The sequence below is a fragment of the Pogonomyrmex barbatus genome, unplaced genomic scaffold (genome assembly GCF_055798465.1).
Source record: "Pogonomyrmex barbatus isolate J1 unplaced genomic scaffold, ASM5579846v1 scaffold5, whole genome shotgun sequence".
Lineage (NCBI taxonomy): Eukaryota > Metazoa > Arthropoda > Insecta > Hymenoptera > Formicidae > Pogonomyrmex > Pogonomyrmex barbatus.
In genome coordinates, this window is record NW_028297149.1 from 2,420,560 (window position 1) to 2,435,445 (window position 14,886).

General features: G+C 35.1%; 1 protein-coding gene and 1 pseudogene across 6 annotated transcripts in view; one reads left to right on the forward strand and one right to left on the reverse strand.

The window, feature by feature from the left end:
- Window positions 1–14,886, forward strand: part of LOC105424069 (uncharacterized) — a 474,166-nt gene that overhangs the window by 380,131 nt on the left and 79,149 nt on the right. The gene's annotated exons all lie outside the window — the stretch shown is intronic.
- On the reverse strand, window positions 3,639–9,771 carry LOC148935291 (uncharacterized; annotated as a pseudogene).

The following is a 14,886-nucleotide window of genomic DNA, read 5'->3' on the forward strand; positions in this document are numbered from 1 at the left end:
GGCATTCTGTTAAATTCATAATGACCGTGTGGTGTAGAGAATGCTGTTTTATTTTTATCTCGCTCCGTCATTGATATCTGGTGGTAACCTGATGCGAGATCCAGTGTCGTGAAGTATTTTGCGTTGCCCAGCTGATCAAGTATATCCGTTATATTGGGCAACGGAAATGAATCTCCGATTGTGAGATCGTTTAATTTTCTGAAGTCTATTACAATTCGTAATTTTGTTTTTCCTGACGCATCTGTCTTTTTGGGCACGACTAATAGTGGTGCGTTCCATTGGCTGACGCTCGGTCTGATAATTTCTTGTTTAAACATTTCTTGAATTTGTTTATTTACCTCGTCTTTGTGTTTTTCCGGTAAACGATAAGGTCGTACGTTTACTGGTGACGAATCTGTTCGTACAGATATTTCATGCTTAATCTTTGTTGTGCATGATAATGTATCCCCTTCTAGGTGGAACACGTCATTGTATTCGTGACATAATTTTAATATAGATTTTCGTTCTTCTTCATTTAAATGTTCTGTGCGCAAGGAATTGTTTATTTGCTCTTCTCGAGCTATTGATTTTCTCTCTTTATTTTTTGTCTGTATTGCGTTTATAGATTCTTGTATTATTTTTTCTTGTGTATTTATTTCTTCTATTATTACTTGTGGTACTTGCACAATTTTTTCTTCTTCTGTAATGTTTATTATACTTATTGGGCACGTATAATTTCGTGGTTCGACTAGGCAACATCCAATAAAAATTCCAGGTATCATTTCCTCTGGTTTTGTCAATCCCATTATATTTTGGTTAGTTGTGACTTGCACGATTGTTTCGCTGCGCGGCCCTAAGGTTACGCGCCTGTATGGGTACAGTCTGAATTTCGTATTTTGAAATTGTACTAAATTTATTCTTGGATTGAACGCAGTCATGTATTTCCAAATAAAATCTGCTCCTAGGATTGCATCATATTCCATTGGCGCATTATCTCGCACTATGTATACGGGGTGTCGTATCTTTTCTCGCGACAGTTGCACCGTAATATGTGTTTTGCCCAATGTTATTATTTCATGTCCTGTTATGCCTGTTAGCTTAGTTTTTTCTTCATATATTAGGACGTGGTCTAAAACATGTTTCAGTTTTATTATTGTTGCTGATGCTCCTGTATCAAACAAGAAATTTATTTTTCTACCTTTGGCTTCTGCAATCGGTAATGTGATTGCATTTAATCCAGTGTTAACGAGCGGTGTCCCCTTGACGTGTGCCACGCGATACTCTGACGCGGGACGCGGGACGGTCGATTTATCTTCGCCGGTTTCGCTCTTTTTATTTTTAAAATTCTTCGCGGAATTTTCTCTTCGCGAATTCGAAAAAATTTTTCCGGAAATTTTGCTGTTTTCCGGTTTTCCATTTAATGTCCAACATTCGTGCCGTAAATGTCCTATCTTTTTGCAATAGCTACACTGTTTCTCAACTGTATTTATTCGTGGTTGCCTTTCTGGCTTAGGCAGAGTATATCTATTTGAAAAACGGCTAGTCCTACAATCGTATCCGTAATGACCGATTTTTCCGCATTTTTCACAACGCGGACTAGGTGTATGCGTTTTAAATACTGGCCGGTTTCGATAGGTTAGCGTTCGCATGCTAAGTCCTCGCGTTTTTTCTTCCGCGGTTGCTCCTGCGATTGCTTCCTGTATTGTTTGATATCGCTGCGATCGTACAATTAATTTAATTTCTTCGTGTAAACCATTCTGGTAATTGTGGAGCGCCTGCTCTTTTATATTTTCTAAGATCGCGCGTTGCTGTTCGACCGTATGATTTTTTCCTTCTTCCATGGATTCGTATAATTCCATGGCTATATTTTCGGTTCGTCTGCCGAATTCTTGTGCATTCTCGTTTGCTTTTTGTTTGAGCGAGTTGAATTCGAGTTGCAAATGTGCGGTGCTTCGTTTGCTCAAATATTCTTTTTCTAATTCTCGTTTCAATTGTTCAAAGTTTATTATATCTCGCGTACGGAAATCCATCATGGCCTTGCCTTTGAATTTAGTGCAAAGAATGGCTTCTAATAGAGAATGTTCATCCGCGGGATGTATATTTTTTATCGCGTACGTACTTGTGTTTAGAAATTCGTACACGCGTCCTCGTGACGTGCCGTCGATCTCTGGGATCATGTTACGCGCGTCTTTCAGTGTGAGGAATGCCAGTGCGTTTCCCGGCTGGTTTCGTATATCTTGATACGAACGTCCGTAAGTTAGATCTAACGGGTGTGGTAGAAAATCCTGAGATATTCTCGTTCGTTCGCCCATAGGCAATTGTGTTTGTTGTCTTAATCCGTTGACTTGCACACGGAGATCGCGTATTTCGTCCATTAATTCTCGAATGAGGCTGTTATCGGGCGGTGCGTCGATTGTGACGCGGCGGTTCGTTCGACTTTCTTGCGGTCCATGTCTCTCGACCGAATGTCGTAATTGTAAAATTTCGTTGTCGATTTCATTCTGTTGTTCGACAGGTGAGTGAGCCATTTCGTTTATTAGCAATTGATATATATTAAAAGAATTGAATAAGCTTCCGTCTCGTAGGTTTGTATGTATGTTTTTTCGCGCTTGTACGTGTGTGTTAATGTGAGAGTCGGTGTCGTTCGGTTCGAGCAAGCTGTAATCTTTTTCGTTGTATGAAAATTCGCGTTCTGTTATTACGTGGACGTCTTCGTCACTATCGTATTGTAATACGCGGCGCACGTTATCGCGTATTTCTTTTAATGCGTTTCTCGCGGTATTTAACGCGGAGATAGTATGCGGAAAGTTTATTGACAGAATTATTTATTGACCGAGATTTTGGCCAAGTCGCATTTGCTACGCTGTCCTTCGCTGCGGACATTCGCCTTTTTAAAATATAATTTCTTGGACTTACATTAGTAGATAAATCGCATACGCTCGCATGTTCGCTGCTTGTGCTGGTGCGTCAATTGGCTGCGTGTAGTAGTGCGTGTCGGTGAAGCGTCCTTGCTGCCTGGTATCGTTGTACACGGTCAGCGCTGGCTGGCTCTCGGTGCTCGTGGACTCTCTGGTCGTTGCTCCGCTGCCACTGGACACTCGTTGTCGTAGGTCGGCACTCTACTAATATTGCACTGTACACTTGACACAATTTCGTGGGCGGCTTATTTTTTGACGGGGCCTTTTCCGTCTGCCTGTTTTCTACAGGTCTTGTATTTTCTGCTTATTGAGAATTTGATTCTTCTGCCTGTCTATTGCTGCAGGTCTTGTATTTTCTGCTTATTTTGATTCTTCTGCCTGTCTATTACTGCAGGTCTTATTTTTTCTACTTATTGAGAGTTTGATTCTTCTGCCTGTCTATTACTGCAGGTCTTATTTTTTCTGCTTATTGAGAATTTGATTCTTCTGCCTGACTATTACTGCAGGTCTTATTTTGTTTGGGCGGCTTACTCGTTTGATTCTGCTGGCTTGATTAACAATGATCCTCTCAAGTTGTTCTTGGGGATGGTTTTGACTATCCCACCGCTGCCACCAAAATGTTGTACCCCGGATGGGCTACAACGTTAATTTTTTGAGATAGTCGGGTCCGTTAAGCCTAAGGAGTTGGGACTCCGAGCAGGATCAAACGAATGGAAGGGAATCTTGAAATCACTAACACACTTTCTTTATGATACTTGATTTATTTAACAACTGCACAATTTCTTGGTTTTAATTATTGCTTATATTATTTCTTTCACTCACGGTTAAACGTCGGCGGGCGCGTATCGCGTTACTCTGGCGGCCGTCGACCGAGTATGTCACCTGAGACGTTGATAGTACGGCTCGCGTGAACTTCGCTGTGCTCGTGTAATATCTTGCGCGATTATAGTAACGATTCCGAACGACACGTAATGTTTGATTGATTCCCGACTCTGACTATTCCGCCTTGTGTAGCCGGTTATATAGTTTGATCGATGCCTGGTCAGCATTCTGATCGTTTGCGTCGATCGGTTGCGTGATATTGATCAATCAATATCACGCTCGATTTGATCATCAAATTTAGGAATTTGCTGATCAGCTTTTTCGCAATGTTCTCGCGATGCATTTCTTCGGTCTTTCGAAAGGCTGGTCGCGATTTCGGCGATCACACATTTGTGTAATCTTTCGAAAGACTTTTCGAGGTTCGTGCAACCTAATTTTGTTGCCATGCGGACTACTTTTATTATTGGTTGTAGGCCTGGCTACAACAATATATATGTATGTATGTATATATATCCCTCTAAAAAATGTGAATAAAAAAAAATATATATATAATATTTTATAGAATATTTAATATAAAATTGTTTAATCTAAACTATATCACACCTACACATTTCTATCTCCTAATTATTTCAGTACGTCAATTTCATCCAATCAATAAAATGCTTCTTCGTTATTTATAAACTCTTCTATACATATTATATTCTATACATATCATACATTGTTCCATCGGTCTTAGTCTATTAGTAAAAATTTATGGCACTCAAAATAGTACTGTTTTAGTGACCTATTGTCTTCGGTAACTTACATAATGTGTGCTACTTTCTCTTCGTCAAAAATATGATGAATTTTAACGTTTTCTAGGTGTCGTTCCAAATAACAATTTTCACAGAGACATCAATAGAGTTATTCTTTTTCCCGATAAATGACTTCTTGGTGAATTGCTCTTATGCACATTATCGACTCTTGCGTCTCTTCTGGTTCTGGGTGTTCTTTTAAAATAACTCTATCCAGTTGAAGTTGTTTTTCCACCGGAAGTTTCATTCTTAGAAAAATAATTTTTAATTTTTTAACTTAATATTCCATTTCTATTTATTATTCTATTTTCACATTAAAATTTTGACATTTACCTAATTTTTGTTCTTGAAATTTATAATTTATCGTTATATTACTCCGATATAACTCTAAGTCTTCTTTGCGATCCTTTCTCTGAGTCTTCACCCTTGCAAGACTAAATCTACTGATCATCTAGTCGGCCTAACTATGAAAATTTGTAGGATGTAATCTGAGTTTATCTGAAGTGCTAGATGTTTCGTTTATATTTTAGTCGATTAATATAAGATTATCTTATATGTCTCATATGTTGTTCTTCTTCATTTCTCCCTGTTGTTATAATCGCGAGCGACGAATTTGACTAATCGAATGAACATTACATCGAAAAAAAAAATATATTGAATCGTTGGAATGTTAAGTAATCGTCAACGTAAAGAAAAGAAATAAAAAAAAACATATTTCGTATATCATATTTATTTATTTATTTTATTCATGATTATCTGACCACTAATTAAACAATTTGAATACATTTTGTAAAGCGCAATTAGTATAGTAATATCCACATCGCATAATTATTATTATCAGCGTCCAGATTGTTTAGAGAATCTATATAATCGGCATCTAGGGTCTCGATGTACACGCGCTCTCGCTCATCGTCCAGAAGTTCCACAACCATTATCGTTTTTCCCTTGAACGTGTCCCTTGACGTATACGACAGCATCGTCGTCATCGTTGTCATCATCTTTCGTTCCGTGCACAGCATTTGTAATCAAACTCTTGACCGATTTATTTTGCCGCGAACAGTCAATGGCTGCAAGACAATAACCCATAAATTTGATATAGTTGTGCGACAATTCGCGGTATGGTATTTTATCTGATAATAAGATATACGGAAGCGCAAAAACATGTCATATAAGACAACATATCTATGTTTGTCAAAATCTAGATTCAGATCATCGTACAGATAAAATTCTGAGTTTAGATAGAGTTTCACGTTGGTCAATTTACAATTGTCAAAGCCAAATTTATGTACTTTCATGTTATTTTTTCTGTTAATCTGCACAAAGATGACGTATCGCGGCTTCTCGAGCTGAGTCGCAGTTTTGACAGCCCAATGTTTCGTCATTCGGCAATAAAAAGTATTCATATAGATCCCATGAACGGAAACTCACACTCAGATATCATCTGCTTTCCAAGATCCGCAGCATGGATAGTTTATTGACTTCAACATAACGTGAGGCATTCGCCATTGTACTTTGAATAATTCAAGTGTCAGTTCCATCGCAGGATCTCTCACAAGGAAATTGTTATTATTACGCGCTCGTATCAAAATCAATTCGTGACGAGCGTTAATTATCACACATTTATGATCTTTGCAAAAGCCAAACAATATGTTGAGCGGTATACAAAAATTAAAGTATCCATCAGCTGTAGTTAAAGTTTTCGCGTTATAGTAACGTAAGATAATTCTAGCATGCCACAGAGCTACAAGGTTTATTATTTGACAGCGTTGTATAGCCCTTTAGAAGACTGGTCACTCTAATGTTTCTATTGAGATCAATATCTATACCATTGAGTTCATATCAAATTTCATCAAACATGAATGAGATGCAATTATTTCCCAATGCTACATCAGATCCATCAAATTCTCTGTTCTTCGTCAATCTTCCTTCAACGTAGAGAAAACTTTCAGACGGCAACGCGTACAAATCTTGCTGTTGTATGGGTATTCTTATTTCATCGCTATATCCAAATATCATATTAACATATGGATTGTATGTGTAAATTTCTATCTTGACAAGGCAATCGTCAAAGATCGGCTGACCTCCAATGTTCAATATCAGCCATCTCAGATAGCTTGTACGATAAATTCCAGTAATTTCAAAAATTTAACGTTCGACGCGTTGAGTTTCTTCCTCTTCTTGATGCAATCAGATGAGCGAATATTGTCAATGTGTTTTCTTTGTAAAAAAAATTCGTTGTTTCTCTGCGCGTGGTTCACTTCGTCAACACGAGCATCTCAAATGTCATGCTCGCATTATCGCTGTCGCCGGCGTACGTACAATCTGACGGTGATTTCTTCTCCTCTGAAATCGAGCAATCGTCTGTTCTGGTCAACAATGCGTATTGTTAGCTGCGTAATGCTCCGTACAAGGACTGGTAGGTAAATGATCTGCATCGGCCTTTCCGATATTTTATATTCTGGCGGCACGCTCGGCGAAAATTCGTATATCGTGTGCACACTTTTGTCGTTGCTGTACTCGCTCGCAGTCATATTGCACTTTACACGAATAATGTTAAAAAGTATTTACAAAAGACTATATTAACATAATGTATTAACATAATGACTGTAAACCATTTCTTTGCAAATAATCTTGAATTTTGTTGAACTACTAACTAAAATGTATAATGCTCTAACTAAAATGTATAATTCATGATTTATATTTGTATCCTTACATAATTTGTTCTACGTTTCTTGTAAAGGAAGTGATAAATGAAAAGTTCTATCTTTTACTTTTTGTATCATTTGCCTTTCAGGTAATTTTTTGTTAATTACAGTTCCCATTTTAACAACAGTTTGAAATGCCTTAGCTCTTTGTATGAGAATTTTTTCGAATGTGTTAAGAGATATTATTACTTCGGGTACATCATGAACAATGAGATTATTTAAAACGTAATACGCAGGCATTAATCCGTTATGGAATTTGCGTTCGCAATAATCGCATATATATTGAATTAATATTTTGTGAATTAATATTTTATTCTTTTATATATGATATTAAATCTCTCCAAATTGGAATATTTATTTGTGCTTCAAATTTATTAATTTCGGATACATTCTTTTGTAACAAAGTCTTTCACATGATACAAACATATCGAGGTGTGTCCATAGAGCGCTTAGTTAAAGCCTTAAATGTGTTTTTATATTTATAAATAATATTCTCATCACTTAAAACATTATTAGTATACTGATGTTTGTACATACAATTTGCTGTTTCTTGTGCCAAAGTTATAATTTCATTTAATGTATCTAAATCAACAGAAGTTAAAGTCGTCTCTAAATTTAACATCTTTTTATAGAAATTAATTATATGATAAATTAAACGTTTAAAATATCTGATTTTTGGAAAATGAGGAGATAACAATTGAACGAGAAGAAACATTGCTTTGCAAAAAGTTGTATCTATATAACAAATATGTGTATAACCTAATTTTGAATTCTCTTTTATTGTACATTTATGAATCTTCTGTAATAATTCCGGTATTTTCTTGAAAGTACATGTACTTATCGCTCGAAGATTTCATAACAATCAATTAAAAGCGGATCATCGGTTTTACATAATTTGTAATAATCATGATTTTTTTGTTTGTCTTTTCATCAAAGATAATACATTTGTATTTTGATCTTTTAAGTCTACAGATTGTGATAAAGTAATGTTACGATACATAGAATCGATAAAATAATTTTCAGATGAAGTTGTATGCCTCGATTTGCTACAAAATGCACCTAATTTATTAGTAATTGTTTTAAATTTAATAGCAAGAGTCAAGCATACCTCTGATTTCTTTTTTAATAAAGCTAACATTTTATACATACTGCGAATATAATTGTCTCGAATATGCAACAACGTACGATTTTTTCGGCTTCTAATCGTTTTTCAGTTTGATTTTTAATATCAAGTTTATTATAAATCTCTTCAATAACTTTAGAATTATGAAATTTAATATTATTTCGTGATCAAAACTTTTCATGTTTTCTAATAATATTTTTAGCAAAATTGCGATTATTATTTCTAATAAGAATGGACTTCAATTTCTTTTTTTCATAATGTCGTTTATTATGTAATCATTTACGGTCATAATTTATTTCTTTTTATTTCGTTCGTGCTGAAAATTTTTTAAATAACGTGTTCGTTTTTTTGCGCGATTATTTTCTAAATTCCTTTTGTATCGATGCACTTGCTTAGCACAATTATTTTCTAAATCCCTTTTGTATCGATGCATTTGCTTAATACGATTATTTTCTAAGTTCTGTTCGTATCGACAACGTTTTTTAGCATGTTTATTTTCTAAATCTTGTTGATATCGCTGACGCTTTATAGCACGATTGTCCAGATCCTCTTCTATTGATGACGTTTTTTGGTAAGATTATTTTCTAAATTTTCTTGATTTATTCTGAGAACATTTATATTTCTGAGAATAATTATATTTCTTTCAGTTTGAATATTATTGACTAGTACTTTCATAACATTGTTTGAAACACTTTGCATTAACTGTAAAACCTCTGGGTATAAATGTGATTTTATATTGAGAACTCATTTTTATTTTATTCAGTTTGAATATTATTAATTTGCGTTAATAATTGTATTTCTTTAGAAACGCTTTGCGATAACTATTTCTTTTATTGTACTTTGAAGCGTTGACTGTGTTTTATTTAATTCTTGTTTAATAGCATAAACATCGCGATACCTTTTTAATCGATTTGCTTTCTGCTGTTCTGTTTCATATTAATACTGTTCGTGTACGAATCGCTTCAGCTTCTCTCGCTCGTTACTGGAAATGGAAGTACTTTTTAAACAACATTCTGTAGATCTTGAAGAAAATGCTCAATTATATTTGTTTCAAGAATTTTTATCGAATGAGAACACATTAACTTATAATCATATTTTATTTTATCAGGTCTAATATTAAATAATAATGAAACTGCTGTTATGTCCAGCCCAGAGTAAATTGTAAAATTAAGAACTTGTAAAACTAAGAATTTAAATGAATTGAACGGGCTCGAAAGGAACAGCTGCTCTCTCGAGAATCAGGCGTGGAAACGTGATCTTGAATCGAACACACTGTTTATGTGTCGGCATTGGGTCAACGATAAAGAATCGCTATAATACTTCGCTGTAAACGTTCGTCGATCGTTTTTTGTGTAAAGAAACTTAATTCTTATTACCAGGGAAAGACCTCATGCGATCAATGGGATGCGGAAAAGAGATCAAGGATTTTAAAGAAAGTAAAAATTTAAATTTAAATTTAAACATTGATTTTAATTGATAAAATAAAGATATCCATAAAAAGAACGGAAGAAATAAGAGAACAAACATTTGTGTAGATGTGTATATGTATATGTGATATCGCGGGTGTTATATAAGTGCGGAGGGCATCGGGTAGGATTCTTACAAGAGAGAGTATGAATGTATGAGTGAATCTTTGATATGATAATCCTACTCAGTAATACAATTAATATTCTCTAGTTAACTTAAATTAATGATAAATTACACAATAAAGAAAAGAAATAAAGAAAATGAAGAAAAAAAGTACAAAACTATATAATAAGAAAAATAATAAAAATTGTATATAATATATGTATCGTGTGACTGAAAATTATTACATGAGGATTAAAGAGAGGAATATTCTTGATGTTCCTCAGGAAGTGGAGTTATTAGGTCGATAGGATGGGATTTTTCGTCTTCTAAATCTAAATCTTTAAAGAGAGGAATTTCACTATCGCGGAATAGAGGACCTGGGGATAGAGCGTAGAAATCGATGAGGTATTCTGCATCGGATGCCAGAACGACGACGATGAGATCGTTTTTTAGTATCGCATTGTCGAACCTTAGAAACTGAAACTTCTGTTTGATTCACTACGAGGAAAAGGATTGGTAAATGAAGAGAAATGTGAATGCGTATGAGAGAGAAAGAAAAGAACAACGGGAGTCTCGCATAGCTCAGACCAATTCAATGAGAGAGAGAGGGGGGCAGTTCAATGAGAGAGAGAGAGGAAAGGGAAAAATAACGGGAGCTTCGCATAACTCAGACTAATTCAATGAGAGAGAGAGAGGAAAGGAAGAGGAAGAAGATTAGAGTGTCATGGAACAAAGAAAAGAAATAAAAATCTGAAATTTATAATTGATTGATAATTAATAAATGTAAAACTCACTGTTGATTAGCTGGGGCGGTTATCTCGAAAGAACGAGTCTCGACTTCTTTTCAGAAAGTTGGGATCTTCGTGCGGTCGAACGGTTCGAATGGTTGATTGAATGAAAGATTGAATGGATACTAATGAAAAATATCTTAATAATGCTGCCGTGGTTCGGAAGCATCCCTATTTATATGGGATAATCAGGATCTGAGTGAGGGGGCAGACCTCTGAGGTGTGTGTGTGTGTGTGTGTGTGTGTGTGTGTGTGTGGTGTGTGTGGTGTGTGTGGTGTGTGTGTGTGTGTGTGTGTGGTGTGTGTGGTGTGTGTGGTGTGTGTGTGTGTGTGTGTGTGTGTGTGTGTGTGTGTGTGTGTGTGGTGTGTGTGTGTGTGTGTGTGTGTGTGTGTGTGTGTGTGTGTGTGTGTGTGTAGGATCTTTACATTAGATATCTCCTTCGCCTCTGCTTGGTACGTGCCAAGGTAACAGTATTCTGACTTGCTCTAACTTGGGATTAATAATAATTCTAATAATAATTCTTTGCATATTTTATTTAAAATTCTTTTAAATTTCTTTTAAAATTAAGCGTATTATTATAATAGTCAAAGCGGTTGCAAATCTTTTTCTTGTTTCTTGAAATTCAATATAATTCAGAATCGTATCAATGGAAGAAGAAATCAATATTCTTTATGAAAAATTATATTATTCGTCTTTTTGAAAAGAAAAGAATCGTGGAGTCCACTAGACGTAACACCGCAAAAGCTATAGCGAAAACACCACAGTCGCTATAGGTGACGTTGATTGACGTTGTACAATAGGAAATTTGACAGGACGTTTCTGAAAATCGTATGTTGGAAATAATTTTTTAAAAAATTGTTCATGATGTTTATGTAAAGTTTTATTATTTAATCATATATAAAGAATCATATATAAATATATTTTTTCTATCATAATAATTACATATCTAATGTCCATCTAATGAACATTCAGATGAACTATGTAGTATTTGTATATGTTTTTTATTTATCGATATAGGTTGTATGGTATCAGATAATTGTATTCGCCATATTTCTACAGGCATATATTCTTCGTAAAAGATGTTGGAAATGGTCCATATGTACATCTGTCAATCATTCACCGCAAACAATGATACTTTTCTCTTTAGGTTTAAAATCATAAAGTTCTTTGAATGTACTTTTTCGTATTATGGATTTTTGGTAATGGAAGTATTTTTTGAGCAACAATCTATGAATCTTGAGGAAAATGCTCAATTACATTTGTTTCAAGAATTTTTATCAAATGAGAACGCATTAATGTATGATCACATTTTATTTTATTGGATTTGTATGGTATCAGGTAATTGTATTCGCCATGTTTCCACAAGCAAATATATATTCTGAACAACTTCGTAAAAGATGTTGGACATGGTCCATATGTACATCTGTCAACCATTCACCGCGAACAATGATACCTTTTTCTTTAGACATTAAAGTTATAATGTTCTTTAAGTGTACATTTTCGTATTATAGATAGATAACGCTAATAGAAACCGATCATTTTTCAATGGCAGCCGTTATACAACGCCGACAATGTTTATAGCAGCCGTAATACAGCCGAATAGCCGATATCCTGGATTAACCTGAAAAAAGAATTGTTATTTATGTAATTAATATATATTATTAGGTGTACAAAAAAGTTCTGAGCTTTAGATTTCATACAACCGAAATAACAATTTAAATTTTATATATCTTTCCGTCCTTTTGCGGTTTTAAAGCGTTGACATTTGGCCTTTTAAAATGCCATATGGTTTGGCGTTTGATGCACAAACCTCAAAAATCAGTAGTGTTCGATGGCAATAACAAAAGAGCATATTCGATTTTCCATCCACTTCGCGTTTTATTTGAAGAAAAATGCTGCTGAAGCCACTGCAATGATTTGTGCTGCATATGGAGAGAACGCTGTACGTCATACTACATGTAAAAGATCAAAAATTTCGCCAAGCAGATTTTAGTCTTGAAGATGAACCGCGTGCTGGACCTTAAAAGATTGAAACGGACGAATTGCAAGCACTGCTGGATATAAACTTTGCGCAAACTGAAAAGGAGCTTGCAGAACAGCTTGGCGTTACGCAGCAAACCATTTCCGTACGTTTACATACGATGAGAAAGGTTCAGAAGGAAGGTAGATGGGTTCCGTATGAATTGTCCGAAGACAACAAAAATCGTCGGCGTGACACTGCATTCACTTTGCTTTCAAAGTGTTTCCGGAAAAAAGATTTTCTGCACAAAATCATTACAGGCGATGAAAAGTGGATTCTTTATGATAAACCTAAACGTAGAAAATCATGGGTTGACCCTGGTCAACCTTCGACATCGACGCCAAAGCCCAATATCCATGCCAAGAAGGTTTTGCTCTGTATCTGGTGGGATTGGAAAGGTATGTTGTATTACGAATTGTTACAACCAGGTGAAACAATCACGGCAGACCGCTACCAACAACAATTGACCAATTTGAGCGATGCATTAGAAGAAAAGAGGCCATTTACTGGCCAAGGACATCATAAAGTGATCTTGCTTCATGACAATGGTTGACCACATGTTGTGAAAGCGACTCAGGACCATATCTTTGCGTTAGGCTGGGAACTTCTCCCGCACGCGGCGTATAGCCCAGACATGGCGCCTTCCGATTACTACCTATTCTGGTCGCTGCAGCATCATTTGGCTGATACATATTTCGTGAGATTTGAAGAGAATGCATTGATTTACGAAAATGCATTGATGACTTTATCGCTTCGGAGCCGGTGAGCTTCTATCACCGTCAAGGAATTCGCAAGCTACCCGAAAGATGGCAAAAGGTCGTTAATGCAAACGGGGAATATTTCGCTGATTAATATTTTTTTGTTTGTTTTTGAATAAAGATTGAATTTTACAAAAAAAAGCTCAGAACTTTTTTGTACACCTAATACAAAATATCAATATAAAATCCATAACGAAATATTACAATATTTGTTAGATGTCAATAAATAATGTTAAAATAATGTAATATTGAAATATTTTATTAATTAAATCATCAATTATATTTAACCATAATCACATAATATATTTCTCCTAATACTTTTATCATAAAAAAGAGTACTTTTACTATATAAAAGAGGTTTTTGATGGTATGCCATAAATTTTGATAATTCATTATATAATCGTGGTTAAATACAACGCATATACAATATACTTATTTTTTAGTTTAGTTATGATTCAATTAACAAAATATTAATTTCAATATTACTGTATTTCAACCTGTAATATCAACCTGTTCTCCTGCTTTTTTATTTTTATAAACTAATTTTTATAAATTATTATTAATAAAATTTTTCAAACTTAATTTATACATTTTTATGTATATTTATAATCAAGATATCTCATATCTCTCTATTATACTAAGACCTATCTCTTTAATGCTTTTTTATGAAAAATCTTTTCATGTATATTCATGATAATAAAAATGTTTCAGAAAAATGAAAAAATATATAATTAAATGCTAACTTAATAATTAATATTAAGTATATTAAATGCTAAAATAAAAAACATTTTGAAATGTTTGAAAATAAAAATGCGTAAAATCATGTATACGATGCAAGGAGTGTAAATAATCCGTGATCATACGGTATAATATGTATGTATGAACTAACAATTTAATTCTTAGAAAACTACAACGCGAAACATCGCATTTCCTCGGCAAGCAGAATATCGGTTGCTAAAGTCTTTTTAATATGAAATAAATTCAATTAATTATATTACCCACCACGTGCCGCTTTGGTTTAGCAGACTTTCAACGTAGTGGTTCTATAATAAGTCGATGATCAATATTATTGATATCGATTAAAGTAGGTATACTAGGCGGGTTCTAACTCAGAAGCGTTGAGGGGGGTGCGGGTGTGCGGGGGAGAACGGACGGCGCGGGGAAGAGGGGAGGGGGAAGTCCGAGGCGGCGATCCTTTGAACTGAGCCGCGGGGGGGGGGTAGTGAAGAAAGACGAGGTGAGATAAACAAATAGGATAAGATAGCAAGGCGATATAAACAAAATGGGCGGCGAAGATGATATAAAAAATTGCGCGTGGACATGACATCAGAGGGGGGAGGGGAGGGGGCCACCGCCGCCGCCGCCACCGCCGCTGCGCCCGCCGCCACCGCCGCCGAGTAAAAAATAAA